The following is a 26,049-nucleotide window of genomic DNA, read 5'->3' as shown; positions in this document are numbered from 1 at the left end:
ACTCTTGTCGTCCAACTGCAAAACACTGGGACACAATAAGTTTCCGCGTCCCCTTTGCACTGATCGTACTACGAAACGCTCCCCAAACTTGGCAGTCACCCATGCAGATGACTTTTCCGACTTTACACGACGCTCACGCAACGCTCACGCTAGTGACAGCCTTATTTATAGTCCGACGTCGCGCCAAAGCGAATGAGCACATTTCGCCTACGGCTTAGGCCGCTCTTCTAGTGTGGCTGCTCTGTGTCTGCAGGTAGCGAGGGGCTGCAAGCTTCCTGTGTTCGCACCTATATCACCTGTGCTTCCTTGTCAGAGACAGACTATCGCAAAACATACAACTCACTCCATGAATTGATTGCTACGGCATCTGTTATCAGCAGTCACAACCAGCAACACCAGTAGCAGCCGACTGCATGCAAAGAATGGGAACGTGCAGTGGGATTTACGTGAAATCGGCGCAATTGTGGATGCTAATCGTTCGCTTGTATCTGCCTACACACCTCTGCCGGTTGGGAATTATTCCACTTGCATGGCAAGGTGCGCATGTAGGTGTGTTAAAAATTCTGGAGGCGCCGGGTATCGATCCCAGTACCTCTCGCACGCTAAGCGAGCGCTCTACCATCTGAGCTACGCCCACCCCCCCCGATAACTAGTAGTGCTAAATACAGTCATATCAACATCACAGACCCTTGCACTCCCATTATTCCGCAGACAAACACTACTCTCTATGTATCAGTGAGGGTGTCTTTCAGGTTTCGTGCATTCTGTATCGAATCGTAGTTGGCCACAATGAAAGTGGCACGCATAACGTCGAAAATAGAGTTCAGACACCGCTCTGAGTAAGACGAACGTGTTGTCCACCTCTAGACTTCAATGACGTTAAGCCGTGATACCTAAGACAGATCTGCACTCGATGACACCACGATAACAGCCGGTCCCCACACTTACACCTTGCTCTCCTTATGACAGTATACATCATATCAGTCTGTGACGCTGGTTTTGCAACTTCTTGCGTGCGTTTATGTTCGCCGCGACCAACACTTACCATGCACTGACCACAGAACATGGAGGAGCCAGGGCTTGAACCCGAGACCGTTCACACGCTAAGCGAACGATCTGCCAACTGAGCTACAGCTACACACACGACCAAGCCTGGCTATTCTCCATTCTTTGCGACTCTGATGTGCAAGGACACGATGGTTGGTTGGTTTGTAGCGGCGAAGGTACCAGAATACAAAGGCGCGGACACGTTCATATACACAAGAGTTCCAAGTAGTTTCGATGCTCTGGTATTACGAATGCAAATTCCGTCTGTTTTGAACGTCTTAAATTGAAAGGGCGGTCACAAATTGGTCCATTTCACTCCTTGTCCACAATCACACAGCACCTGAGGTAACAAGCACATCTCGAGCCCCATTGTGCTCTCCATTGTTCATGCCAACTCAGTGCCTCGCTCTTTGCTACTGCGTAAAACTCTTGTCGTCCAACTGCAAGACACTGGGACACAATAAGTTTCCGCGTCCCCTTTGCACTGATCGTACTACGAAACGCTCCCCAAACTTGGCAGTCACCCATGCAGATGACTTTTCCGACTTTACACGACGCTCACGCAACGCTCACGCTAGTGACAGCCTTATTTATAGTTCGACGTCGCGCCAAAGCGAATGAGCACATTTCGCCTACGGCTTAGGCCGCTCTTCTAGTGTGGCTGCTCTGTGTCTGCAGGTAGCGAGGGGCTGCAAGCTTCCTGTGTTCGCACCTATATCACCTGTGCTTCCTTGTCAGAGACAGACTATCGCAAAACATACAACTCACTCCATGAATTGATTGCTACGGCATCTGTTATCAGCAGTCACAACCAGCAACACCAGTAGCAGCCGACTGCACGCAAAGAATGGGAACGTGCAGTGGGATTTACGTGAAATCGGCGCAATTGTGGATGCTAGTCGTTCGCTTGTATCTGCCTACACACCTCTGCCGGTTGGGAATTATTCCACTTGCATGGCAAGGTGCGCATGTAGGTGTGTTAAAAATTCTGGAGGCGCTGGGTATCGATCCCAGTACCTCTCGCACGCTAAGCGAGCGCTCTACCATCTGAGCTACGCCCAACTCCCTGATAACTAGTGGTGCTACATACAGTCATATCAACGTCACAGACCCTTGCACTCCCATTATTCCGCAGACAAACACTACTCTCTATGTATCAGTGAGGGTGTCTTTCAGGTTTCGTGCATTCTGTATCGAATCGTAGTTGGCCACAATGAAAGTGGCACGCATAACGTCGAGAATAGAGTTCAGACAACGCTCTGAGTAAGACGAACGTGTTGTCCACCTCTAGACTTCAATGACGTTAAGCCGTGATACCTACGACAGATCTGCACTCGATGACACCACGATAACAGCCGGTCCCCACACTTACACCTTGCTCTCCTTATGAAAGTATACATCATATCAGTCTGTGACGCTGGTTTTGCAACTTCTTGCGTGCGTTTATGTTCGCCGCGACCAACACTTACCAGGCACTGACCACAAAACATGGAGGAGCCAGGGCTTGAACCCGAGACCGTTCACACGCTAAGCGAACGATCTGCCTACTGAGCTACAGCTACACACAAGACCAAGCCTGGCTATTCTCCATTCTTTGCGACTCTGATGTGCAAGGACACGATGGTTGGTTGGTTTGTAGCGGCGAAGGTACCAGAATACAAAGGCGCGGACACGTTCATATACACAAGAGTTCCAAGTAGTTTCGATGCTCTGGTATTACGAATGCAAATTCCGTCTGTTTTGAACGTCTTAAATTGAAAGGGCGGTCACAAATTGGTCCATTTCACTCCTTGTCCACAATCACACAGCACCTGAGGTAACAAGCACATCTCGAGCCCCATTGTGCTCTCCATTGTTCATGCCAACTCAGTGCCTCGCTCATTGCTACTGCGTAAAACTCTTGTCGTCCAACTGCAAAACACTGGGACACAATAAGTTTCCGCGTCCCCTTTGCACTGATCGTACTACGAAACGCTCCCCAAACTTGGCAGCCACCCATGCAGATGACTTTTCCGACTTTACACGATGCTCACGCAACGCTCACGCTAGTGACAGCCTTATTTATAGTTCGACGTCGCGCCAAAGCGAATGAGCACATTTCGCCTACGGCTTAGGCTGTTCTTCTAGTGTGGCTGCTCTGTGTCTGCAGGCAGCGAGGGGCTGCAAGCTTCCTGTGTTCGCACCTATATCACCTGTGCTTCCTTGTCAGAGACAGACTATCGCAAAACATACAACTCACTCCATGAATTGATTGCTACGGCATCTGTTATCAGCAGTCACAACCAGCAACACCAGTAGCAGACGACTGCACGCAAAGAATGGGAACGTGCAGTGGGATTTACGTGAAATCGGCGCAATTGTGGATGCTAGTCGTTCGCTTGTATCTGCCTACACACCTCTGCCGGTTGGGAATTATTCCACTTGCATGGCAAGGTGCGCATGTGGGTGTGTTAAAAATTCTGGAGGCGCTGGGTATCGATCCCAGTACCTCTCGCACGCTAAGCGAGCGCTCTACCATCTGAGCTACACCCAACCCCCTGATAACTAGTGGTGCTACATACAGTCATATCAACGTCACAGACCCTTGCACTCCCATTATTCCGCAGACAAACACTACTCTCTATGTATCAGTGAGGGTGTCTTTCAGGTTTCGTGCATTCTGTATCGAATCGTAGTTGGCCACAATGAAAGTGGCACGCATAACGTCGAAAATAGAGTTCAGACACCGCTCTGAGTAAGACGAACGTGTTGTCCACCTCTAGACTTCAATGACGTTAAGCCGTGATACCTAAGACAGAACTGCACTCGATGACACCACGATAACAGCCGGTCCCCACACTTACACCTTGCTCTCCTTATGACAGTATACATCATATCAGTCTGTGACGCTGGTTTTGCAACTTCTTGCGTGCGTTTATGTTCGCCGCGACCAACACTTACCATGCACTGACCACAGAACATGGAGGAGCCAGGGCTTGAACCCGAGACCGTTCACACGCTAAGCGAACGATCTGCCAACTGAGCTACAGCTACACACACGACCAAGCCTGGCTATTCTCCATTCTTTGCGACTCTGATGTGCAAGGACACGATGGTTGGTTGGTTTGTAGCGGCGAAGGTACCAGAATACAAAGGCGCGGACACGTTCATATACACAAGAGTTCCAAGTAGTTTCGATGCTCTGGTATTACGAATGCAAATTCCGTCTGTTTTGAACGTCTTAAATTGAAAGGGCGGTCACAAATTGGTCCATTTCACTCCTTGTCCACAATCACACAGCACCTGAGGTAACAAGCACATCTCGAGCCCCATTGTGCTCTCCATTGTTCATGCCAACTCAGTGCCTCGCTCTTTGCTACTGCGTAAAACTCTTGTCGTCCAACTGCAAGACACTGGGACACAATAAGTTTCCGCGTCCCCTTTGCACTGATCGTACTACGAAACGCTCCCCAAACTTGGCAGTCACCCATGCAGATGACTTTTCCGACTTTACACGACGCTCACGCTAGTGACAGCCTTATTTATAGTTCGACGTCGCGCCAAAGCGAATGAGCACATTTCGCCTACGGCTTAGGCTGCTCTTCTAGTGTGGCTGCTCTGTGTCTGCAGGCAGCGAGGGGCTGCAAGCTTCCTGTGTTCGCACCTATATCACCTGTGCTTCCTTGTCAGAGACAGACTATCGCAAAACATACAACTCACTCCATGAATTGATTGCTACGGCATCTGTTATCAGCAGTCACAACCAGCAACACCAGTAGCAGCCGACTGCACGCAAAGAATGGGAACGTGCAGTGGGATTTACGTGAAATCGGCGCAATTGTGGATGCTAGTCGTTCGCTTGTATCTGCCTACACACCTCTGCCTGTTGGGAATTATTCCACTTGCATTGCGAGGTGCGCATGTAGATGTGTTAAAAACTCTGGAGGCGCTGGGAATCGATCGCAGTACCTCTCGCACGCTAAGCGAGCGCTCTACCATCTTTTTTTTTTTTTTTTTTTTTTTTTTTTTTTTTTTTTTTTTTTTTTTAGGGTCTCCTTCCTCCCCTTCAGCCCCGCCTTGCGCTCGCCATAAATCGCCTTCGTCGGCGTCGGCTTCATCTGCCATGATTTCTGAAGTACTTATTCTTCTGAACTATTCCGATTTCCAAACCAAAGATACTTCTAAACCTATTGCATAGTCCCGCAATGGTGACAAAGTAGAATATATATATTTTTTTTTTTTTAATAGAAAATGAAAAAGGAACTCTGGTCCGCTAGAAAAACAGAAGAAAATAAAATAGTCCTTGTCGTAACACTGTTCAGTATACGTCACTGTGACATTTGAAGAAGAAAAGAGAAAAAACAAAGCAATGTAGAATGAAGGAAAGAAAAAATACTTCTTTCATCGAAGAACGACTTCTAAAAAATTCGCATATCGTTTCCTGTAATGTCTCGTCTGTGAAAGTATGTGAAACTGTAATGCCAGGTAAAGACAGAACGCCGCCTCACTCTTGGGTTCTTGCGTCTGTAAATAATGAACATAATGACCCTTCAACCAATTGACAGAGTTCCGTTTGGTGTTCGGGTACGGCACTGAATCCGGATACAGGAAATCTTCAGGTTTAATACAAAGCTGGGAAGTCCTCATAATCGTAGCCAGTTTTCGGCGAATGCATGGCCAAACTGCTTGGACAGTGGTGCACAGAAAACGATGTTCATCAGTATCAGGCAAGTTGCACGTTAGGCACAAAGGTGAGTCAGCCAAATGTAGAGCATGAAGTCGTGAATTGGTACTTATTTTACGGTTCACGACCCTGTACCAAGAGGCTTTCACTGACGTTGGTAAATCACGGCTATGTATGTTTTTCCATATCACTGGCCAGCGATGATTGGGGTATTTGTGTTCGATGTTGTTCCTGTTCTTGGTTGCCAGTAGTTTATTATAAACTAACTTCACCACGGAAAGCTCATTTTCTGGGAGAGTTGACCGTACGTAACTGAACTCAATGAAAAAGCTCTTAAAGTGAGTCAGCGCAGGCGGAATATGTTGAACAGAGACAGGAGGCTGCAGGCAGGCCGGCGCTATTTCGGTTAACAAGTGAGCCGTTAGACTGTTCGGTAACGACCTCCACCGTTTGTAGGTGGTGCATACGTACAAAGCTCGTGACTTGGAACGAACATCTGTTAAATTTAAGCCTCCATCGGTCGTGGAGAGAGTGAGCGTATCGTACTTGACTTTAAAAATGTGTCCACGTGTGACAAAATGGCCTAGAGCGGACATCATACGCTTCGCTGTCTCCTGTGGCATGGGCAGTACTTGTGCAACGTAGTTAATCTTTGAGGTGAGGTAGACATTAGCGAAGGTGACTTTCTGCAGTTCATCAAGGCTTCTTAGGTAGTGGGTCTGCATGCAAGCACGCATACTTGCCAGGAGATTCCTATAGTTCACCGCAATTGTGTGCTGTATGTTGCTCCTGTACTCAATACCAAGGCATTTCATTTTAGAAATTAGTTGCAACTGACCGTGATGGTGCAGCGAGATGCCGCGTCCTATGTTCATAATGCCAGATTTCCTGGCATTCAACTTCGCACCCGCAACAAGTTCGTAGTTTTTGACGATCTGAAGGGCTTCCTCGACTTCACCTTCGTCCATGACCAAAAATCCGACGTCATCCGCATATGCAGTACAAACAATCTTAATGCCGTGGATGGTTAATCCTTGTAGACGCTGTGTCAAGGTGACAAGCAAAGGCTCAATGGCAATGGCAAACAAGGCCATTGACATAGGGCATCCCTGTCGCACTGAATTAGTAATATTAATTGATGCGCTCAGCTGGCCATTCACCATGAGTCGAGTTACTCCTTTACGAAGGAGCTCATGTATAAGATTGATAAAACGTAGTGGAAATCCCATGGCATGCATCGTCCGGATGAGAAACTGATGGTTTACTCTGTCGAATGCCTTTGAAAAGTCAAGGGAAACTAGCGCACACCGTATCTTACACGCATCTGCAATGGCTATAACGTCCCTGTATTGAGACAAATTTTGGAAGATCGTCCTACCGACACCTACACTGGTCTGGTACTGACCAATGACAGTATTCATCAACATTTTCAATCTATTAGAAATAATACGTGCTAAAATTTTGTAGTCACTGTTCAGTAAAGTAAGCGGCCGAAAATCGTCAACAGAACTGCACATTGGGCGTTTAGGGATTAAAACCACGATGCCTTCCACGAGAGCCTGAGGAACATTAAAATCTGGCCGTAAAATTTCATTAAACATACTCAACAACTTGGGCTTTAATTTGTCGCAGAAAGTAAGATAAAATTCGGCAGTGAGACCGTCGGGTCCCGGCGATTTATTTTTCGGACTTCGTGATAGCGCAGAATCCAATTCGTCTTCATCAATTTCTCGCATGAGAGTTTCGACTTCAGCAGCACCCAAAGTCCTTTGCAAGTTATTGAGTAATTCATCGTGAGTTCCATCGTCGGTATGTGTCGTTGTCAGGAGACCTGCCAAGTGATTGTGAAGTGCGTTCCGTATGTCTTGTTGCCGCGTGAGCGCAACGCCTTCACTCAACTGAAGACGAGTTATTAATCTCCGCCGCCCCCTCTTATTTTCACGAATGACGTGAAACATGGATGTCATTTCGTCGTCTATCACATTCTGGGGCCTGGACCTTATTTGAAAGCCTTCTGCCTGCTGCCGCTGAAGTTTTAATAATTTTGCCTTAATTTTTTTAATCTGCATAAAATTTTCAGGTACAGTCACATCGGACTGGTAAAGCTCCCTGAGACAAGTAAAATAAAACTCAGACGTTTGCCGTTGCCACCAGGATTTGTCCCGAGCGTAGCGTTTAAACATTTTTCATAAAGTTGGTTTGGCATGTGTTATCCACCATTCAGTAACGGAGGCATACTGTGCAACCCGTCGTTCACATGCCTCCCATGTTTCGTTAAAGACACGGTGACAGTCAACATCGTTAAGGAGAGCATTGTTAAGTTTCCAGAAACCTCTGCCGCGAAATGTGCCTTGCTTGACCATGTTAACAGTACAAATATATGCGGCATGATCGGAAAAAATTGTGGGCCAAACTTCGGATTGGAGGACTTGAGTCTTCATACACGCCGATACATAGATTCTGTCTAGCCGGCTTGCAGAGTGGTTCGTGACATGAGTGAACCCAGGTGCCGCTCCGTGCGTATGCTCCCATGTGTCAATGAGGTTCATTTCTTGGACGATACGTTCTAGTTCTCCAGATTTGTTAAAATTAGGCGTCTGGTCTTTTGGACTTAAGACACAATTGAAGTCACCCGCAAAAATTATACGATCGTAGGTTCCCCTAAAAAGTGGGACTATGGCGCTTGTGAAGAACTCAGCCCTAGCACGCCTATTGCTACTGCCGGACGGGGCGTAAACATTGATTATGCGTGTCCGATGGAAAGTGACAGCGATCCCTCTATGATCAGGCAGTTTTTCTGCGTCGGTCGCTACAATCCCTTCTTTTAACAGAATCGCTGTCCCTAAATTCGCACCGCTCCCGGAATTGGAGAGAGTAGTATAACCAGTTATTTGGTCAAGTTCAATCGCAGCGACTTCTTGAAGTAACAGAATATCGATATCCGCTGCGTATACAAAATCTTGTAAATTACGGAGCCGCCAGTACGACTGTATCTTATTGATGTTTAACGTGGCAATTTTATAGGCTTGGGGCTCGTTCATGGGAGAAGGCACATACTATTAATTAAACAGTCTTAGAAGGATGGCTAACGAAATTGAGGCCAAGCGCGTCAGTCGGAGTTCCTGTAGTTCCCGGTACGGTTGGTGTATGCTGCTCTGTGGGGGGTGCCGAAGATTCCGTCTCAATGGTCCGCATGACAGCCGCATCATTGCTCGCATCCAATACTTCCATTTCCTGTGCCCAATTCCCAGTGAGAGTGGCCTCTGACAAAAGCGATCCTGCGTTTCCTTGAGCGTGGGTATCCGGCAAAACGACTCTACTCGAGGTATCACTATCTTCCACCCGTCGTGGATTCACAGGGGGAGACACTACAGGATCAATGTCCATTCGACCAGACGCAGGGAGACCAACTTCAGAGGGTTCAGAAGTGTTCTGACACATTTGGCTGCTTATTCGTTTCGCTTTGTCGCGGAGCTGTGGGGCGAGCTGATTGGCTCCTTGATGTGCAAGTCTCCGCTTCTTTTTGGAAGGCTTCCTGTTAGGGTTCGCAGTATCATCAACATCCGAAGTGGACTGTTGACTCTGGGGTTGATCCGCCGGGAACACAGCGTCTGCTTCATCCTCAGTACCAGTGGCATCAACCACTGGGGAGTCATCCGTCGTTACCTCCATCTCTGAGTGTGGTAGCGGCGGTGCCGCGTCAGCACTCGGTTCTTTGACGTTATCGGCCAAAACATCATTCAAACGAGGGGCATCTACAGGCGGGGTCGCGGGTGGAAGACCAGAAGCCGCGACAGCGTATGTCAGTGGCAGTGCCGTCGTCACAGGGGGGCTAGCGGCTTCACCGACAGGTATCTGCGTCACCCGTCTTTGTATACATTCAGAGCGCACGTGGCCGGGCGCACCACAGCCGGCACACGTTTTTGGCTGCCCATCATATATGACAATTCCGCGATGTCCACCTACGTAAATATATGAAGGTATGTGCTTCTGTATATCGATCTTAACCTGCCTGACGCCGTTAAGCACCGGAAATTTGTGGGCTTTGGACCAACGCTCCGCAAAATTGTTAATGACCCTCCCGTAAGGTGTCAATGCAGAATTTATTTGCGCGGCTGTTATTTCAAACGGGAGTTCGAAAATACGTGCCGTCCGGATGCCCAGTCCAGCATGCGTAATGCTGACGTCACTGACGGTACCATCGCTATGTTTAAACTTCAGTACACCTCCACTGGACTCTACAATTCTATCACACAGTTCAGAGGACGTTAATTTCACATAAACAACACTAGTCACGATAGAGAAATTTATCCCTACAATGTCATCAAAAGTAATCTTAGCTGTTTCCTCTAACCATGCTTCAACTTCAAACGAATTTGGTTTCGAAAAGTTCCTATCAAAGGTAAACTTCAAGGTATCTTTCCTGTTAGTCGGATTCATAATTCCATATCAGATCCTACAGAACGGAACGAATACTAATAAGCAGACGCTGTAAGCACGCGACTCACCGCCTGACGTAAACACTTCCTGCCGCAGCGCGCTGGCCCTGGAGGTCCGCTCACCACCGCTGCCGCAGGCAGACTGCGCCATCTGAGCTACACCCAACCCCCTGGTAACTAGTGGTGCTACATACAGTCATATCAACGTCACAGACCCTTGCACTCCCATTATTCCGCAGACAAACACTACTCTCTATGTATCAGTGAGGGTGTCTTTCAGGTTTCGTGCATTCTGTATCGAATCGTAGTTGGCCACAATGAAAGTGGCACGCATAACGTCGAAAATAGAGTTCAGACACCGCTCTGAGTAAGACGAACGTGTTGTCCACCTCTAGACTTCAATGACGTTAAGCCGTGATACCTAAGACAGATCTGCACTCGATGACACCACGATAACAGCCGGTCCCCACACTTACACCTTGCTCTCCTTATGAAAGTATACATCATATCAGTCTGTGACGCTGGTTTTGCAACTTCTTGCGTGCGTTTATGTTCGCCGCGACCAACACTTACCATGCACTGACCACAGAACATGGAGGAGCCAGGGCTTGAACCCGAGACCGTTCACACGCTAAGCGAAACGATCTGCCAACTGAGCTACAGCTACACACACGACCAAAGCCTGGCTATTCTCCATTCTTTGCGACTCTGATGTGCAAGGACACGATGGTTGGTTGGTTTGTAGCGGCGAAGGTACCAGAATACAAAGGCGCGGACACGTTCATATACACAAGAGTTCCAAGTAGTTTCGATGCTCTGGTATTACGAATGCAAATTCCGTCTGTTTTGAACGTCTTAAATTGAAAGGGCGGTCACAAATTGGTCCATTTCACTCCTTGTCGACAATCACACAGCACCTGAGGTAACAAGCACATCTCGAGCCCCATTGTGCTCTCCATTGTTCATGCCAACTCAGTGCCTCGCTCTTTGCTACTGCGTAAAACTCTTGTCGTCCAACTGTAAGACACTGGGACACAATAAGTTTCCGCGTCCCCTTTGCACTGATCGTACTACGAAACGCTCCCCAAACTTGGCAGTCACCCATGCAGATGACTTTTCCGACTTTACACGACGCTCACGCTAGTGACAGCCTTATTTATAGTTCGACGTCGCGCCAAAGCGAATGAGCACATTTCGCCTACGGCTTAGGCCGCTCTTCTAGTGTGGCTGCTCTGTGTCTGCAGGTAGCGAGGGGCTGCAAGCTTCCTGTGTTCGCACCTATATCACCTGTGCTTCCTTGTCAGAGACAGACTATCGCAAAACATACAACTCACTCCATGAATTGATTGCTACGGCATCTGTTATCAGCAGTCACAACCAGCAACACCAGTAGCAGCCGACTGCACGCAAAGAATGGGAACGTGCAGTGGGATTTACGTGAAATCGGCGCAATTGTGGATGCTAGTCGTTCGCTTGTATCTGCCTACACACCTCTGCCGGTTGGGAATTATTCCACTTGCATGGCAAGGTGCGCATGTAGGTGTGTTAAAAATTCTGGAGGCGCTGGGTATCGATCCCAGTACCTCTCGCACGCTAAGCGAGCGCTCTACCATCTGAGCTACGCCCAACCCCCCGATAACTAGTAGTGCTACATACAGTCATATCAACGTCACAGACCATTGCACTCCCATTATTCCGCAGACAAACTCTACTCTCTATGTATCAGTGAGGGTGTCTTTCAGGTTTCGTGCATTCTGTATCGAATCGTAGTTGGCCACAATGAAAGTGGCACGCATAACGTCGAAAATAGAGTTCAGACACCGCTCTGAGTAAGACGAACGTGTTGTCCACCTCTAGACTTCAATGACGTTAAGCCGTGATACCTAAGACAGATCTGCACTCGATGACACCACGATAACAGCCGGTCCCCACACTTACACCTTGCTCTCCTTATGACAGTATACATCATATCAGTCTGTGACGCTGGTTTTGCAACTTCTTGCGTGCGTTTATGTTCGCCGCGACCAACACTTACCATGCACTGACCACAAAACATGGAGGAGCCAGGGCTTGAACCCGAGACCGTTCACACGCTAAGCGAACGATCTGCCAACTGAGCTACAGCTACACACACGACCAAGCCTGGCTATTCTCCATTCTTTGCGACTCTGATGTGCAAGGACACGATGGTTGGTTTGTAGCGGCGAAGGTACCAGAATACAAAGGCGCGGACACGTTCATATACACAAGAGTTCCAAGTAGTTTCGATGCTCTGGTATTACGAATGCAAATTCCGTCTGTTTTGAACGTCTTAAATTGAAAGGGCGGTCACAAATTGGTCCATTTCACTCCTTGTCGACAATCACACAGCACCTGAGGTAACAAGCACATCTCGAGCCCCATTGTGCTCTCCATTGTTCATGCCAACTCAGTGCCTCGCTCATTGCTACTGCGTAAAACTCTTGTCGTCCAACTGCAAAACACTGGGACACAATAAGTTTCCGCGTCCCCTTTGCACTGATCGTACTACGAAACGCTCCCCAAACTTGGCAGCCACCCATGCAGATGACTTTTCCGACTTTACACGATGCTCACGCAACGCTCACGCTAGTGACAGCCTTATTTATAGTTCGACGTCGCGCCAAAGCTAATGAGCACATTTCGCCTACGGCTTAGGCCGCTCTTCTAGTGTGGCTGCTCTGTGTCTGCAGGTAGCGAGGGGCTGCAAGCTTCCTGTGTTCGCACCTATATCACCTGTGCTTCCTTGTCAGAGACAGACTATCGCAAAACATACAACTCACTCCATGAATTGATTGCTACGGCATCTGTTATCAGCAGTCACAACCAGCAACACCAGTAGCAGCCGACTGCACGCAAAGAATGGGAACGTGCAGTGGGATTTACGTGAAATCGGCGCAATTGTGGATGCTAATCGTTCGCTTGTATCTGCCTACACACCTCTGCCGGTTGGGAATTATTCCACTTGCATGGCAAGGTGCGCATGTAGGTGTGTTAAAAATTCTGGAGGCGCCGGGTATCGATCCCAGTACCTCTCGCACGCTAAGCGAGCGCTCTACCATCTGAGCTACGCCCACCCCCCCGATAACTAGTAGTGCTAAATACAGTCATATCAACATCACAGACCCTTGCACTCCCATTATTCCGCAGACAAACACTACTCTCTATGTATCAGTGAGGGTGTCTTTCAGGTTTCGTGCATTCTGTATCGAATCGTAGTTGGCCACAATGAAAGTGGCACGCATAACGTCGAAAATAGAGTTCAGACACCGCTCTGAGTAAGACGAACGTGTTGTCCACCTCTAGACTTCAATGACGTTAAGCCATGATACCTAAGACAGATCTGCACTCGATGACACCACGATAACAGCCGGTCCCCACACTTACACCTTGCTCTCCTTATGACAGTATACATCATATCAGTCTGTGACGCTGGTTTTGCAACTTCTTGCGTGCGTTTATGTTCGCCGCGACCAACACTTACCATGCACTGACCACAGAACATGGAGGAGCCAGGGCTTGAACCCGAGACCGTTCACACGCTAAGCGAACGATCTGCCAACTGAGCTACAGCTACACACACGACCAAGCCTGGCTATTCTCCATTCTTTGCGACTCTGATGTGCAAGGACACGATGGTTGGTTGGTTTGTAGCGGCGAAGGTACCAGAATACAAAGGCGCGGACACGTTCATATACACAAGAGTTCCAAGTAGTTTCGATGCTCTGGTATTACGAATGCAAATTCCGTCTGTTTTGAACGTCTTAAATTGAAAGGGCGGTCACAAATTGGTCCATTTCACTCCTTGTCGACAATCACACAGCACCTGAGGTAACAAGCACATCTCGAGCCCCATTGTGCTCTCCATTGTTCATGCCAACTCAGTGCCTCGCTCATTGCTACTGCGTAAAACTCTTGTCGTCCAACTGCAAAACACTGGGACACAATAAGTTTCCGCGTCCCCTTTGCACTGATCGTACTACGAAACGCTCCCCAAACTTGGCAGCCACCCATGCAGATGACTTTTCCGACTTTACACGATGCTCACGCAACGCTCACGCTAGTGACAGCCTTATTTATAGTTCGACGTCGCGCCAAAGCTAATGAGCACATTTCGCCTACGGCTTAGGCCGCTCTTCTAGTGTGGCTGCTCTGTGTCTGCAGGTAGCGAGGGGCTGCAAGCTTCCTGTGTTCGCACCTATATCACCTGTGCTTCCTTGTCAGAGACAGACTATCGCAAAACATACAACTCACTCCATGAATTGATTGCTACGGCATCTGTTATCAGCAGTCACAACCAGCAACACCAGTAGCAGCCGACTGCACGCAAAGAATGGGAACGTGCAGTGGGATTTACGTGAAATCGGCGCAATTGTGGATGCTAATCGTTCGCTTGTATCTGCCTACACACCTCTGCCGGTTGGGAATTATTCCACTTGCATGGCAAGGTGCGCATGTAGGTGTGTTAAAAATTCTGGAGGCGCCGGGTATCGATCCCAGTACCTCTCGCACGCTAAGCGAGCGCTCTACCATCTGAGCTACGCCCACCCCCCCGATAACTAGTAGTGCTAAATACAGTCATATCAACATCACAGACCCTTGCACTCCCATTATTCCGCAGACAAACACTACTCTCTATGTATCAGTGAGGGTGTCTTTCAGGTTTCGTGCATTCTGTATCGAATCGTAGTTGGCCACAATGAAAGTGGCACGCATAACGTCGAAAATAGAGTTCAGACACCGCTCTGAGTAAGACGAACGTGTTGTCCACCTCTAGACTTCAATGACGTTAAGCCATGATACCTAAGACAGATCTGCACTCGATGACACCACGATAACAGCCGGTCCCCACACTTACACCTTGCTCTCCTTATGACAGTATACATCATATCAGTCTGTGACGCTGGTTTTGCAACTTCTTGCGTGCGTTTATGTTCGCCGCGACCAACACTTACCATGCACTGACCACAGAACATGGAGGAGCCAGGGCTTGAACCCGAGACCGTTCACACGCTAAGCGAACGATCTGCCAACTGAGCTACAGCTACACACACGACCAAGCCTGGCTATTCTCCATTCTTTGCGACTCTGATGTGCAAGGACACGATGGTTGGTTGGTTTGTAGCGGCGAAGGTACCAGAATACAAAGGCGCGGACACGTTCATATACACAAGAGTTCCAAGTAGTTTCGATGCTCTGGTATTACGAATGCAAATTCCGTCTGTTTTGAACGTCTTAAATTGAAAGGGCGGTCACAAATTGGTCCATTTCACTCCTTGTCGACAATCACACAGCACCTGAGGTAACAAGCACATCTCGAGCCCCACTGTGCTCTCCATTGTTCATGCCAACTCAGTGCCTCGCTCTTTGCTACTGCGTAAAACTCTTGTCGTCCAACTGCAAGACACTGGGACACAATAAGTTTCCGCGTCCCCTTTGCACTGATCGTACTACGAAACGCTCCCCAAACTTGGCAGTCACCCATGCAGATGACTTTTCCGACTTTACACGACGCTCACGCTAGTGACAGCCTTATTTATAGTTCGACGTCGCGCCAAAGCGAATGAGCACATTTCGCCTACGGCTTAGGCCGCTCTTCTAGTGTGGCTGCTCTGTGTCTGCAGGTAGCGAGGGGCTGCAAGCTTCCTGTGTTCGCACCTATATCACCTGTGCTTCCTTGTCAGAGACAGACTATCGCAAAACATACAACTCACTCCATGAATTGATTGCTACGGCATCTGTTATCAGCAGTCACAACCAGCAACACCAGTAGCAGCCGACTGCACGCAAAGAATGGGAACGTGCAGTGGGATTTACGTGAAATCGGCGCAATTGTGGATGCTAGTCGTTCGCTTGTATCTGCCTACACAACTCTTCCGGTTGGGAATTATTCCACTTGCATGGCAAGGTGCGCATGTAGGTGTGTTAAAAATTCTGGAGGCGCTGGGTATCGATCCCAGTACCTCTCGCACGCTAAGCGAGCGCTCTACCATCTGAGCTACGCCCAACTCCCTGATAACTAGTGGTGCTACATACAGTCATATCAACGTCACAGACCCTTGCACTCCCATTATTCCGCAGACAAACACTACTCTCTATGTATCAGTGAGGGTGTCTTTCAGGTTTCGTGCATTCTGTATCGAATCGTAGTTGGCCACAATGAAAGTGGCACGCATAACGTCGAAAATAGAGTTCAGACACCGCTCTGAGTAAGACGAACGTGTTGTCCACCTCTAGACTTCAATGACGTTAAGCCGTGATACCTAAGACAGATCTGCACTCGATGACACCACGATAACAGCCGGTCCCCACACTTTCACCTTGCTCTCCTTATGACAGTATACATCATATCAGTCTGTGACGCTGGTTTTGCAACTTCTTGCGTGCGTTTATGTTCGCCGCGACCAACACTTACCATGCACTGACCACAGAACATGGAGGAGCCAGGGCTTGAACCCGAGACCGTTCACACGCTAAGCGAACGATCTGCCAACTGAGCTACAGCTACACACACGACCAAGCCTGGCTATTCTCCATTCTTTGCGACTCTGATGTGCAAGGACACGATGGTTGGTTGGTTTGTAGCGGCGAAGGTACCAGAATACAAAGGCGCGGACACGTTCATATACACAAGAGTTCCAAGTAGTTTCGATGCTCTGGTATTACGAATGCAAATTACGTCTGTTTTGAACGTCTTAAATTGAAAGGGCGGTCACAAATTGGTCCATTTCACTCCTTGTCGACAATCACACAGCACCTGAGGTAACAAGCACATCTCGAGCCCCATTGTGCTCTCCATTGTTCATGCCAACTCAGTGCCTCGCTCTTTGCTACTGCGTAAAACTCTTGTCGTCCAACTGCAAAACACTGGGACACAATAAGTTTCCGCGTCCCCTTTGCACTGATCGTACTACGAAACGCTCCCCAAACTTGGCAGTCACCCATGCAGATGACGTTTCCGACTTTACACGACGCTCACGCAACGCTCACGCTAGTGACAGCCTTATTTATAGTCCGACGTCGCGCCAAAGCGAATGAGCACATTTCGCCTACGGCTTAGGCCGCTCTTCTAGTGTGGCTGCTCTGTGTCTGCAGGTAGCGAGGGGCTGCAAGCTTCCTGTGTTCGCACCTATATCACCTGTGCTTCCTTGTCAGAGACAGACTATCGCAAAACATACAACTCACTCCATGAATTGATTGCTACGGCATCTGTTATCAGCAGTCACAACCAGCAACACCAGTAGCAGCCGACTGCACGCAAAGAATGGGAACGTGCAGTGGGATTTACGTGAAATCGGCGCAATTGTGGATGCTAATCGTTCGCTTGTATCTGCCTACACACCTCTGCCGGTTGGGAATTATTCCACTTGCATGGCAAGGTGCGCATGTAGGTGTGTTAAAAATTCTGGAGGCGCCGGGTATCGATCCCAGTACCTCTCGCACGCTAAGCGAGCGCTCTACCATCTGAGCTACGCCCACCCCCCCGATAACTAGTAGTGCTAAATACAGTCATATCAACATCACAGACCCTTGCACTCCCATTATTCCGCAGACAAACACTACTCTCTATGTATCAGTGAGGGTGTCTTTCAGGTTTCGTGCATTCTGTATCGAATCGTAGTTGGCCACAATGAAAGTGGCACGCATAACGTCGAAAATAGAGTTCAGACACCGCTCTGAGTAAGACGAACGTGTTGTCCACCTCTAGACTTCAATGACGTTAAGCCATGATACCTAAGACAGATCTGCACTCGATGACACCACGATAACAGCCGGTCCCCACACTTACACCTTGCTCTCCTTATGACAGTATACATCATATCAGTCTGTGACGCTGGTTTTGCAACTTCTTGCGTGCGTTTATGTTCGCCGCGACCAACACTTACCATGCACTGACCACAGAACATGGAGGAGCCAGGGCTTGAACCCGAGACCGTTCACACGCTAAGCGAACGATCTGCCAACTGAGCTACAGCTACACACACGACCAAGCCTGGCTATTCTCCATTCTTTGCGACTCTGATGTGCAAGGACACGATGGTTGGTTGGTTTGTAGCGGCGAAGGTACCAGAATACAAAGGCGCGGACACGTTCATATACACAAGAGTTCCAAGTAGTTTCGATGCTCTGGTATTACGAATGCAAATTCCGTCTGTTTTGAACGTCTTAAATTGAAAGGGCGGTCACAAATTGGTCCATTTCACTCCTTGTCGACAATCACACAGCACCTGAGGTAACAAGCACATCTCGAGCCCCACTGTGCTCTCCATTGTTCATGCCAACTCAGTGCCTCGCTCTTTGCTACTGCGTAAAACTCTTGTCGTCCAACTGCAAGACACTGGGACACAATAAGTTTCCGCGTCCCCTTTGCACTGATCGTACTACGAAACGCTCCCCAAACTTGGCAGTCACCCATGCAGATGACTTTTCCGACTTTACACGACGCTCACGCTAGTGACAGCCTTATTTATAGTTCGACGTCGCGCCAAAGCGAATGAGCACATTTCGCCTACGGCTTAGGCCGCTCTTCTAGTGTGGCTGCTCTGTGTCTGCAGGTAGCGAGGGGCTGCAAGCTTCCTGTGTTCGCACCTATATCACCTGTGCTTCCTTGTCAGAGACAGACTATCGCAAAACATACAACTCACTCCATGAATTGATTGCTACGGCATCTGTTATCAGCAGTCACAACCAGCAACACCAGTAGCAGCCGACTGCACGCAAAGAATGGGAACGTGCAGTGGGATTTACGTGAAATCGGCGCAATTGTGGATGCTAGTCGTTCGCTTGTATCTGCCTACACAACTCTTCCGGTTGGGAATTATTCCACTTGCATGGCAAGGTGCGCATGTAGGTGTGTTAAAAATTCTGGAGGCGCTGGGTATCGATCCCAGTACCTCTCGCACGCTAAGCGAGCGCTCTACCATCTGAGCTACGCCCAACTCCCTGATAACTAGTGGTGCTACATACAGTCATATCAACGTCACAGACCCTTGCACTCCCATTATTCCGCAGACAAACACTACTCTCTATGTATCAGTGAGGGTGTCTTTCAGGTTTCGTGCATTCTGTATCGAATCGTAGTTGGCCACAATGAAAGTGGCACGCATAACGTCGAAAATAGAGTTCAGACACCGCTCTGAGTAAGACGAACGTGTTGTCCACCTCTAGACTTCAATGACGTTAAGCCGTGATACCTAAGACAGATCTGCACTCGATGACACCACGATAACAGCCGGTCCCCACACTTTCACCTTGCTCTCCTTATGACAGTATACATCATATCAGTCTGTGACGCTGGTTTTGCAACTTCTTGCGTGCGTTTATGTTCGCCGCGACCAACACTTACCATGCACTGACCACAGAACATGGAGGAGCCAGGGCTTGAACCCGAGACCGTTCACACGCTAAGCGAACGATCTGCCAACTGAGCTACAGCTACACACACGACCAAGCCTGGCTATTCTCCATTCTTTGCGACTCTGATGTGCAAGGACACGATGGTTGGTTGGTTTGTAGCGGCGAAGGTACCAGAATACAAAGGCGCGGACACGTTCATATACACAAGAGTTCCAAGTAGTTTCGATGCTCTGGTATTACGAATGCAAATTACGTCTGTTTTGAACGTCTTAAATTGAAAGGGCGGTCACAAATTGGTCCATTTCACTCCTTGTCGACAATCACACAGCACCTGAGGTAACAAGCACATCTCGAGCCCCATTGTGCTCTCCATTGTTCATGCCAACTCAGTGCCTCGCTCTTTGCTACTGCGTAAAACTCTTGTCGTCCAACTGCAAAACACTGGGACACAATAAGTTTCCGCGTCCCCTTTGCACTGATCGTACTACGAAACGCTCCCCAAACTTGGCAGTCACCCATGCAGATGACGTTTCCGACTTTACACGACGCTCACGCAACGCTCACGCTAGTGACAGCCTTATTTATAGTCCGACGTCGCGCCAAAGCGAATGAGCACATTTCGCCTACGGCTTAGGCCGCTCTTCTAGTGTGGCTGCTCTGTGTCTGCAGGTAGCGAGGGGCTGCAAGCTTCCTGTGTTCGCACCTATATCACCTGTGCTTCCTTGTCAGAGACAGACTATCGCAAAACATACAACTCACTCCATGAATTGATTGCTACGGCATCTGTTATCAGCAGTCACAACCAGCAACACCAGTAGCAGCCGACTGCATGCAAAGAATGGGAACGTGCAGTGGGATTTACGTGAAATCGGCGCAATTGTGGATGCTAGTCGTTCGCTTGTATCTGCCTACACACCTCTGCCGGTTGGGAATTATTCCACTTGCATGGCAAGGTGCGCATGTAGGTGTGTTAAAAGTTCTGGAGGCGCTGGGTATCGATCCCAGTACCTCTCGCACGCTAAGCGAGCGCTCTACCATCTGAGCTACGCCCAACCCCCTGATAACTAGTGGTGCTACATACAGTCATATCAACGTCACAGACCCTTGCACTCCCATTATTCCGCAGACAAACACTACTCTCTATGTATCAGTGAGGGTGTCTTTCAGGTTTCGTGCATTCTGTATCGAATCGTAGTTGGCCACAATGAAAGTGGCACGCATAACGTCGAAAATAGAGTTCAGACACCGCTCTGAGTAAGACGAACGTGTTGTCCACCTCTAGACTTCAATGACGTTAAGCCGTGATACCTAAGACAGATCTGCACTCGATGACACCACGATAACAGCCGGTCCCCACACTTACACCTTGCTCTCCTTATGACAGTATACATCATATCAGTCTGTGACGCTGGTTTTGCAACTCCTTGCGTGCGTTTATGTTCGCCGCGACCAACACTTACCATGCACTGACCACAGAACATGGAGGAGCCAGGGCTTGAACCCGAGACCGTTCACACGCTAAGCGAACGATCTGCCAACTGAGCTACAGCTACACACAGACCAAGCCTGGCTATTCTCCATTCTTTGCGACTCTGATGTGCAAGGACACGATGGTTGGTTGGTTTGTAGCGGCGAAGGTACCAGAATACAAAGGCGCGGACACGTTCATATACACAAGAGTTCCAAGTAGTTTCGATGCTCTGGTATTACGAATGCAAATTCCGTCTGTTTTGAACGTCTTAAATTGAAAGGGCGGTCACAAATTGGTCCATTTCACTCCTTGTCGACAATCACACAGCACCTGAGGTAACAAGCACATCTCGAGCCCCATTGTGCTCTCCATTGTTCATGCCAACTCAGTGCCTCGCTCATTGCTACTGCGTAAAACTCTTGTCGTCCAACTGCAAAACACTGGGACACAATAAGTTTCCGCGTCCCCTTTGCACTGATCGTACTACGAAACGCTCCCCAAACTTGGCAGCCACCCATGCAGATGACTTTTCCGACTTTACACGATGCTCACGCAACGCTCACGCTAGTGACAGCCTTATTTATAGTTCGACGTCGCGCCAAAGCTAATGAGCACATTTCGCCTACGGCTTAGGCCGCTCTTCTAGTGTGGCTGCTCTGTGTCTGCAGGTAGCGAGGGGCTGCAAGCTTCCTGTGTTCGCACCTATATCACCTGTGCTTCCTTGTCAGAGACAGACTATCGCAAAACATACAACTCACTCCATGAATTGATTGCTACGGCATCTGTTATCAGCAGTCACAACCAGCAACACCAGTAGCAGCCGACTGCACGCAAAGAATGGGAACGTGCAGTGGGATTTACGTGAAATCGGCGCAATTGTGGATGCTAATCGTTCGCTTGTATCTGCCTACACACCTCTGCCGGTTGGGAATTATTCCACTTGCATGGCAAGGTGCGCATGTAGGTGTGTTAAAAATTCTGGAGGCGCCGGGTATCGATCCCAGTACCTCTCGCACGCTAAGCGAGCGCTCTACCATCTGAGCTACGCCCACCCCCCCGATAACTAGTAGTGCTAAATACAGTCATATCAACATCACAGACCCTTGCACTCCCATTATTCCGCAGACAAACACTACTCTCTATGTATCAGTGAGGGTGTCTTTCAGGTTTCGTGCATTCTGTATCGAATCGTAGTTGGCCACAATGAAAGTGGCACGCATAACGTCGAAAATAGAGTTCAGACACCGCTCTGAGTAAGACGAACGTGTTGTCCACCTCTAGACTTCAATGACGTTAAGCCATGATACCTAAGACAGATCTGCACTCGATGACACCACGATAACAGCCGGTCCCCACACTTACACCTTGCTCTCCTTATGACAGTATACATCATATCAGTCTGTGACGCTGGTTTTGCAACTTCTTGCGTGCGTTTATGTTCGCCGCGACCAACACTTACCATGCACTGACCACAGAACATGGAGGAGCCAGGGCTTGAACCCGAGCCCGTTCACACGCTAAGCGAACGATCTGCCAACTGAGCTACAGCTACACACACGACCAAGCCTGGCTATTCTCCATTCTTTGCGACTCTGATGTGCAAGGACACGATGGTTGGTTGGTTTGTAGCGGCGAAGGTACCAGAATACAAAGGCGCGGACACGTTCATATACACAAGAGTTCCAAGTAGTTTCGATGCTCTGGTATTACGAATGCAAATTCCGTCTGTTTTGAACGTCTTAAATTGAAAGGGCGGTCACAAATTGGTCCATTTCACTCCTTGTCGACAATCACACAGCACCTGAGGTAACAAGCACATCTCGAGCCCCACTGTGCTCTCCATTGTTCATGCCAACTCAGTGCCTCGCTCTTTGCTACTGCGTAAAACTCTTGTCGTCCAACTGCAAGACACTGGGACACAATAAGTTTCCGCGTCCCCTTTGCACTGATCGTACTACGAAACGCTCCCCAAACTTGGCAGTCACCCATGCAGATGACTTTTCCGACTTTACACGACGCTCACGCTAGTGACAGCCTTATTTATAGTTCGACGTCGCGCCAAAGCGAATGAGCACATTTCGCCTACGGCTTAGGCCGCTCTTCTAATGTGGCTGCTCTGTGTCTGCAGGTAGCGAGGGGCTGCAAGCTTCCTGTGTTCGCACCTATATCACCTGTGCTTCCTTGTCAGAGACAGACTATCGCAAAACATACAACTCACTCCATGAATTGATTGCTACGGCATCTGTTATCAGCAGTCACAACCAGCAACACCAGTAGCAGCCGACTGCACGCAAAGAATGGGAACGTGCAGTGGGATTTACGTGAAATCGGCGCAATTGTGGATGCTAGTCGTTCGCTTGTATCTGCCTACACAACTCTTCCGGTTGGGAATTATTCCACTTGCATGGCAAGGTGCGCATGTAGGTGTGTTAAAAATTCTGGAGGCGCTGGGTATCGATCCCAGTACCTCTCGCACGCTAAGCGAGCGCTCTACCATCTGAGCTACGCCCAACTCCCTGATAACTAGTGGTGCTACATACAGTCATATCAACGTCACAGACCCTTGCACTCCCATTATTCCGCAGACAAACACTACTCTCTATGTATCAGTGAGGGTGTCTTTCAGGTTTCGTGCATTCTGTATCGAATCGTAGTTGGCCACAATGAAAGTGGCACGCATAACGTCGAAAATAGAGTTCAGACACCGCTCTGAGTAAGACGAACGTGTTGTCCACCTCTAGACTTCAATGACGTTAAGCCGTGATACCTAAGACAGATCTGCACTCGATGACACCACGATAACAGCCGGTCCCCACACTTTCACCTTGCTCTCCTTATGACAGTATACATCATATCAGTCTGTGACGCTGGTTTTGCAACTTCTTGCGTGCGTTTATGTTCGCCGCGACCAACACTTACCATGCACTGACCACAGAACATGGAGGAGCCAGGGCTTGAACCCGAGACCGTTCACACGCTAAGCGAACGATCTGCCAACTGAGCTACAGCTACACACACGACCAAGCCTGGCTATTCTCCATTCTTTGCGACTCTGATGTGCAAGGACACGATGGTTGGTTGGTTTGTAGCGGCGAAGGTACCAGAATACAAAGGCGCGGACACGTTCATATACACAAGAGTTCCAAGTAGTTTCGATGCTCTGGTATTACGAATGCAAATTACGTCTGTTTTGAACGTCTTAAATTGAAAGGGCGGTCACAAATTGGTCCATTTCACTCCTTGTCGACAATCACACAGCACCTGAGGTAACAAGCACATCTCGAGCCCCATTGTGCTCTCCATTGTTCATGCCAACTCAGTGCCTCGCTCTTTGCTACTGCGTAAAACTCTTGTCGTCCAACTGCAAAACACTGGGACACAATAAGTTTCCGCGTCCCCTTTGCACTGATCGTACTACGAAACGCTCCCCAAACTTGGCAGTCACCCATGCAGATGACGTTTCCGACTTTACACGACGCTCACGCAACGCTCACGCTAGTGACAGCCTTATTTATAGTCCGACGTCGCGCCAAAGCGAATGAGCACATTTCGCCTACGGCTTAGGCCGCTCTTCTAGTGTGGCTGCTCTGTGTCTGCAGGTAGCGAGGGGCTGCAAGCTTCCTGTGTTCGCACCTATATCACCTGTGCTTCCTTGTCAGAGACAGACTATCGCAAAACATACAACTCACTCCATGAATTGATTGCTACGGCATCTGTTATCAGCAGTCACAACCAGCAACACCAGTAGCAGCCGACTGCATGCAAAGAATGGGAACGTGCAGTGGGATTTACGTGAAATCGGCGCAATTGTGGATGCTAGTCGTTCGCTTGTATCTGCCTACACACCTCTGCCGGTTGGGAATTATTCCACTTGCATGGCAAGGTGCGCATGTAGGTGTGTTAAAAGTTCTGGAGGCGCTGGGTATCGATCCCAGTACCTCTCGCACGCTAAGCGAGCGCTCTACCATCTGAGCTACGCCCAACCCCCTGATAACTAGTGGTGCTACATACAGTCATATCAACGTCACAGACCCTTGCACTCCCATTATTCCGCAGACAAACACTACTCTCTATGTATCAGTGAGGGTGTCTTTCAGGTTTCGTGCATTCTGTATCGAATCGTAGTTGGCCACAATGAAAGTGGCACGCATAACGTCGAAAATAGAGTTCAGACACCGCTCTGAGTAAGACGAACGTGTTGTCCACCTCTAGACTTCAATGACGTTAAGCCGTGATACCTAAGACAGATCTGCACTCGATGACACCACGATAACAGCCGGTCCCCACACTTACACCTTGCTCTCCTTATGACAGTATACATCATATCAGTCTGTGACGCTGGTTTTGCAACTCCTTGCGTGCGTTTATGTTCGCCGCGACCAACACTTACCATGCACTGACCACAGAACATGGAGGAGCCAGGGCTTGAACCCGAGACCGTTCACACGCTAAGCGAACGATCTGCCAACTGAGCTACAGCTACACACAGACCAAGCCTGGCTATTCTCCATTCTTTGCGACTCTGATGTGCAAGGACACGATGGTTGGTTGGTTTGTAGCGGCGAAGGTACCAGAATACAAAGGCGCGGACACGTTCATATACACAAGAGTTCCAAGTAGTTTCGATGCTCTGGTATTACGAATGCAAATTCCGTCTGTTTTGAACGTCTTAAATTGAAAGGGCGGTCACAAATTGGTCCATTTCACTCCTTGTCGACAATCACACAGCACCTGAGGTAACAAGCACATCTCGAGCCCCATTGTGCTCTCCATTGTTCATGCCAACTCAGTGCCTCGCTCTTTGCTACTGCGTAAAACTCTTGTCGTCCAACTGCAAAACACTGGGACACAATAAGTTTCCGCGTCCCCTTTGCACTAATCGTACTACGAAACCCTCCCCACACTTGGCAATCACCCATGCAGATGACTTTTCCGACTTTACACGACGCTCACGCAACGCTCACGCTAGTGACAGCCTTATTTATAGTTCGACGTCGCGCCAAAGCGAATGAGCACATTTCGCCTACGGCTTAGGCCGCTCTTCTAATGTGGCT

At 48.8% G+C, this 26,049-nt stretch overlaps 12 non-coding genes across 12 annotated transcripts; all 12 read right to left on the bottom strand.

Annotated features, from left to right (window-relative positions):
* Positions 1 to 564: 564 nt before the first annotated feature.
* Trnaa-agc (transfer RNA alanine (anticodon AGC)) lies at positions 565 to 638 on the bottom strand. Its single transcript has one exon. It is a non-coding gene; the product is annotated as a tRNA-Ala (tRNA).
* A 1,398-nt stretch (positions 639 to 2,036) lies between these two features.
* Positions 2,037 to 2,113, bottom strand: Trnaa-agc (transfer RNA alanine (anticodon AGC)). Its single transcript has one exon. It is a non-coding gene; the product is annotated as a tRNA-Ala (tRNA).
* A 9,591-nt stretch (positions 2,114 to 11,704) lies between these two features.
* Trnaa-agc (transfer RNA alanine (anticodon AGC)) lies at positions 11,705 to 11,781 on the bottom strand. Its single transcript has one exon. It is a non-coding gene; the product is annotated as a tRNA-Ala (tRNA).
* A 1,390-nt stretch (positions 11,782 to 13,171) lies between these two features.
* On the bottom strand, positions 13,172 to 13,245 carry Trnaa-agc (transfer RNA alanine (anticodon AGC)). Its single transcript has one exon. It is a non-coding gene; the product is annotated as a tRNA-Ala (tRNA).
* A 1,397-nt stretch (positions 13,246 to 14,642) lies between these two features.
* On the bottom strand, positions 14,643 to 14,716 carry Trnaa-agc (transfer RNA alanine (anticodon AGC)). The gene has a single exon. It is a non-coding gene; the product is annotated as a tRNA-Ala (tRNA).
* A 1,386-nt stretch (positions 14,717 to 16,102) lies between these two features.
* Trnaa-agc (transfer RNA alanine (anticodon AGC)) lies at positions 16,103 to 16,179 on the bottom strand. Its single transcript has one exon. It is a non-coding gene; the product is annotated as a tRNA-Ala (tRNA).
* A 1,394-nt stretch (positions 16,180 to 17,573) lies between these two features.
* Trnaa-agc (transfer RNA alanine (anticodon AGC)) lies at positions 17,574 to 17,647 on the bottom strand. Its single transcript has one exon. It is a non-coding gene; the product is annotated as a tRNA-Ala (tRNA).
* Positions 17,648 to 19,033: 1,386 nt separating this feature from the next.
* Trnaa-agc (transfer RNA alanine (anticodon AGC)) lies at positions 19,034 to 19,110 on the bottom strand. Its single transcript has one exon. It is a non-coding gene; the product is annotated as a tRNA-Ala (tRNA).
* Positions 19,111 to 20,504: 1,394 nt separating this feature from the next.
* On the bottom strand, positions 20,505 to 20,581 carry Trnaa-agc (transfer RNA alanine (anticodon AGC)). The gene has a single exon. It is a non-coding gene; the product is annotated as a tRNA-Ala (tRNA).
* Positions 20,582 to 21,974: 1,393 nt separating this feature from the next.
* On the bottom strand, positions 21,975 to 22,048 carry Trnaa-agc (transfer RNA alanine (anticodon AGC)). Its single transcript has one exon. It is a non-coding gene; the product is annotated as a tRNA-Ala (tRNA).
* A 1,386-nt stretch (positions 22,049 to 23,434) lies between these two features.
* Trnaa-agc (transfer RNA alanine (anticodon AGC)) lies at positions 23,435 to 23,511 on the bottom strand. Its single transcript has one exon. It is a non-coding gene; the product is annotated as a tRNA-Ala (tRNA).
* Positions 23,512 to 24,905: 1,394 nt separating this feature from the next.
* On the bottom strand, positions 24,906 to 24,982 carry Trnaa-agc (transfer RNA alanine (anticodon AGC)). The gene has a single exon. It is a non-coding gene; the product is annotated as a tRNA-Ala (tRNA).
* Between the last annotated feature and the right edge of the window lie 1,067 nt (positions 24,983 to 26,049).

This window comes from Schistocerca gregaria, chromosome 3 (genome assembly GCF_023897955.1).
Source record: "Schistocerca gregaria isolate iqSchGreg1 chromosome 3, iqSchGreg1.2, whole genome shotgun sequence".
Lineage (NCBI taxonomy): Eukaryota > Metazoa > Arthropoda > Insecta > Orthoptera > Acrididae > Schistocerca > Schistocerca gregaria.
Note: the sequence above shows the minus strand (reverse complement) of the source record. Positions and strands in the feature narration are given on the sequence as shown.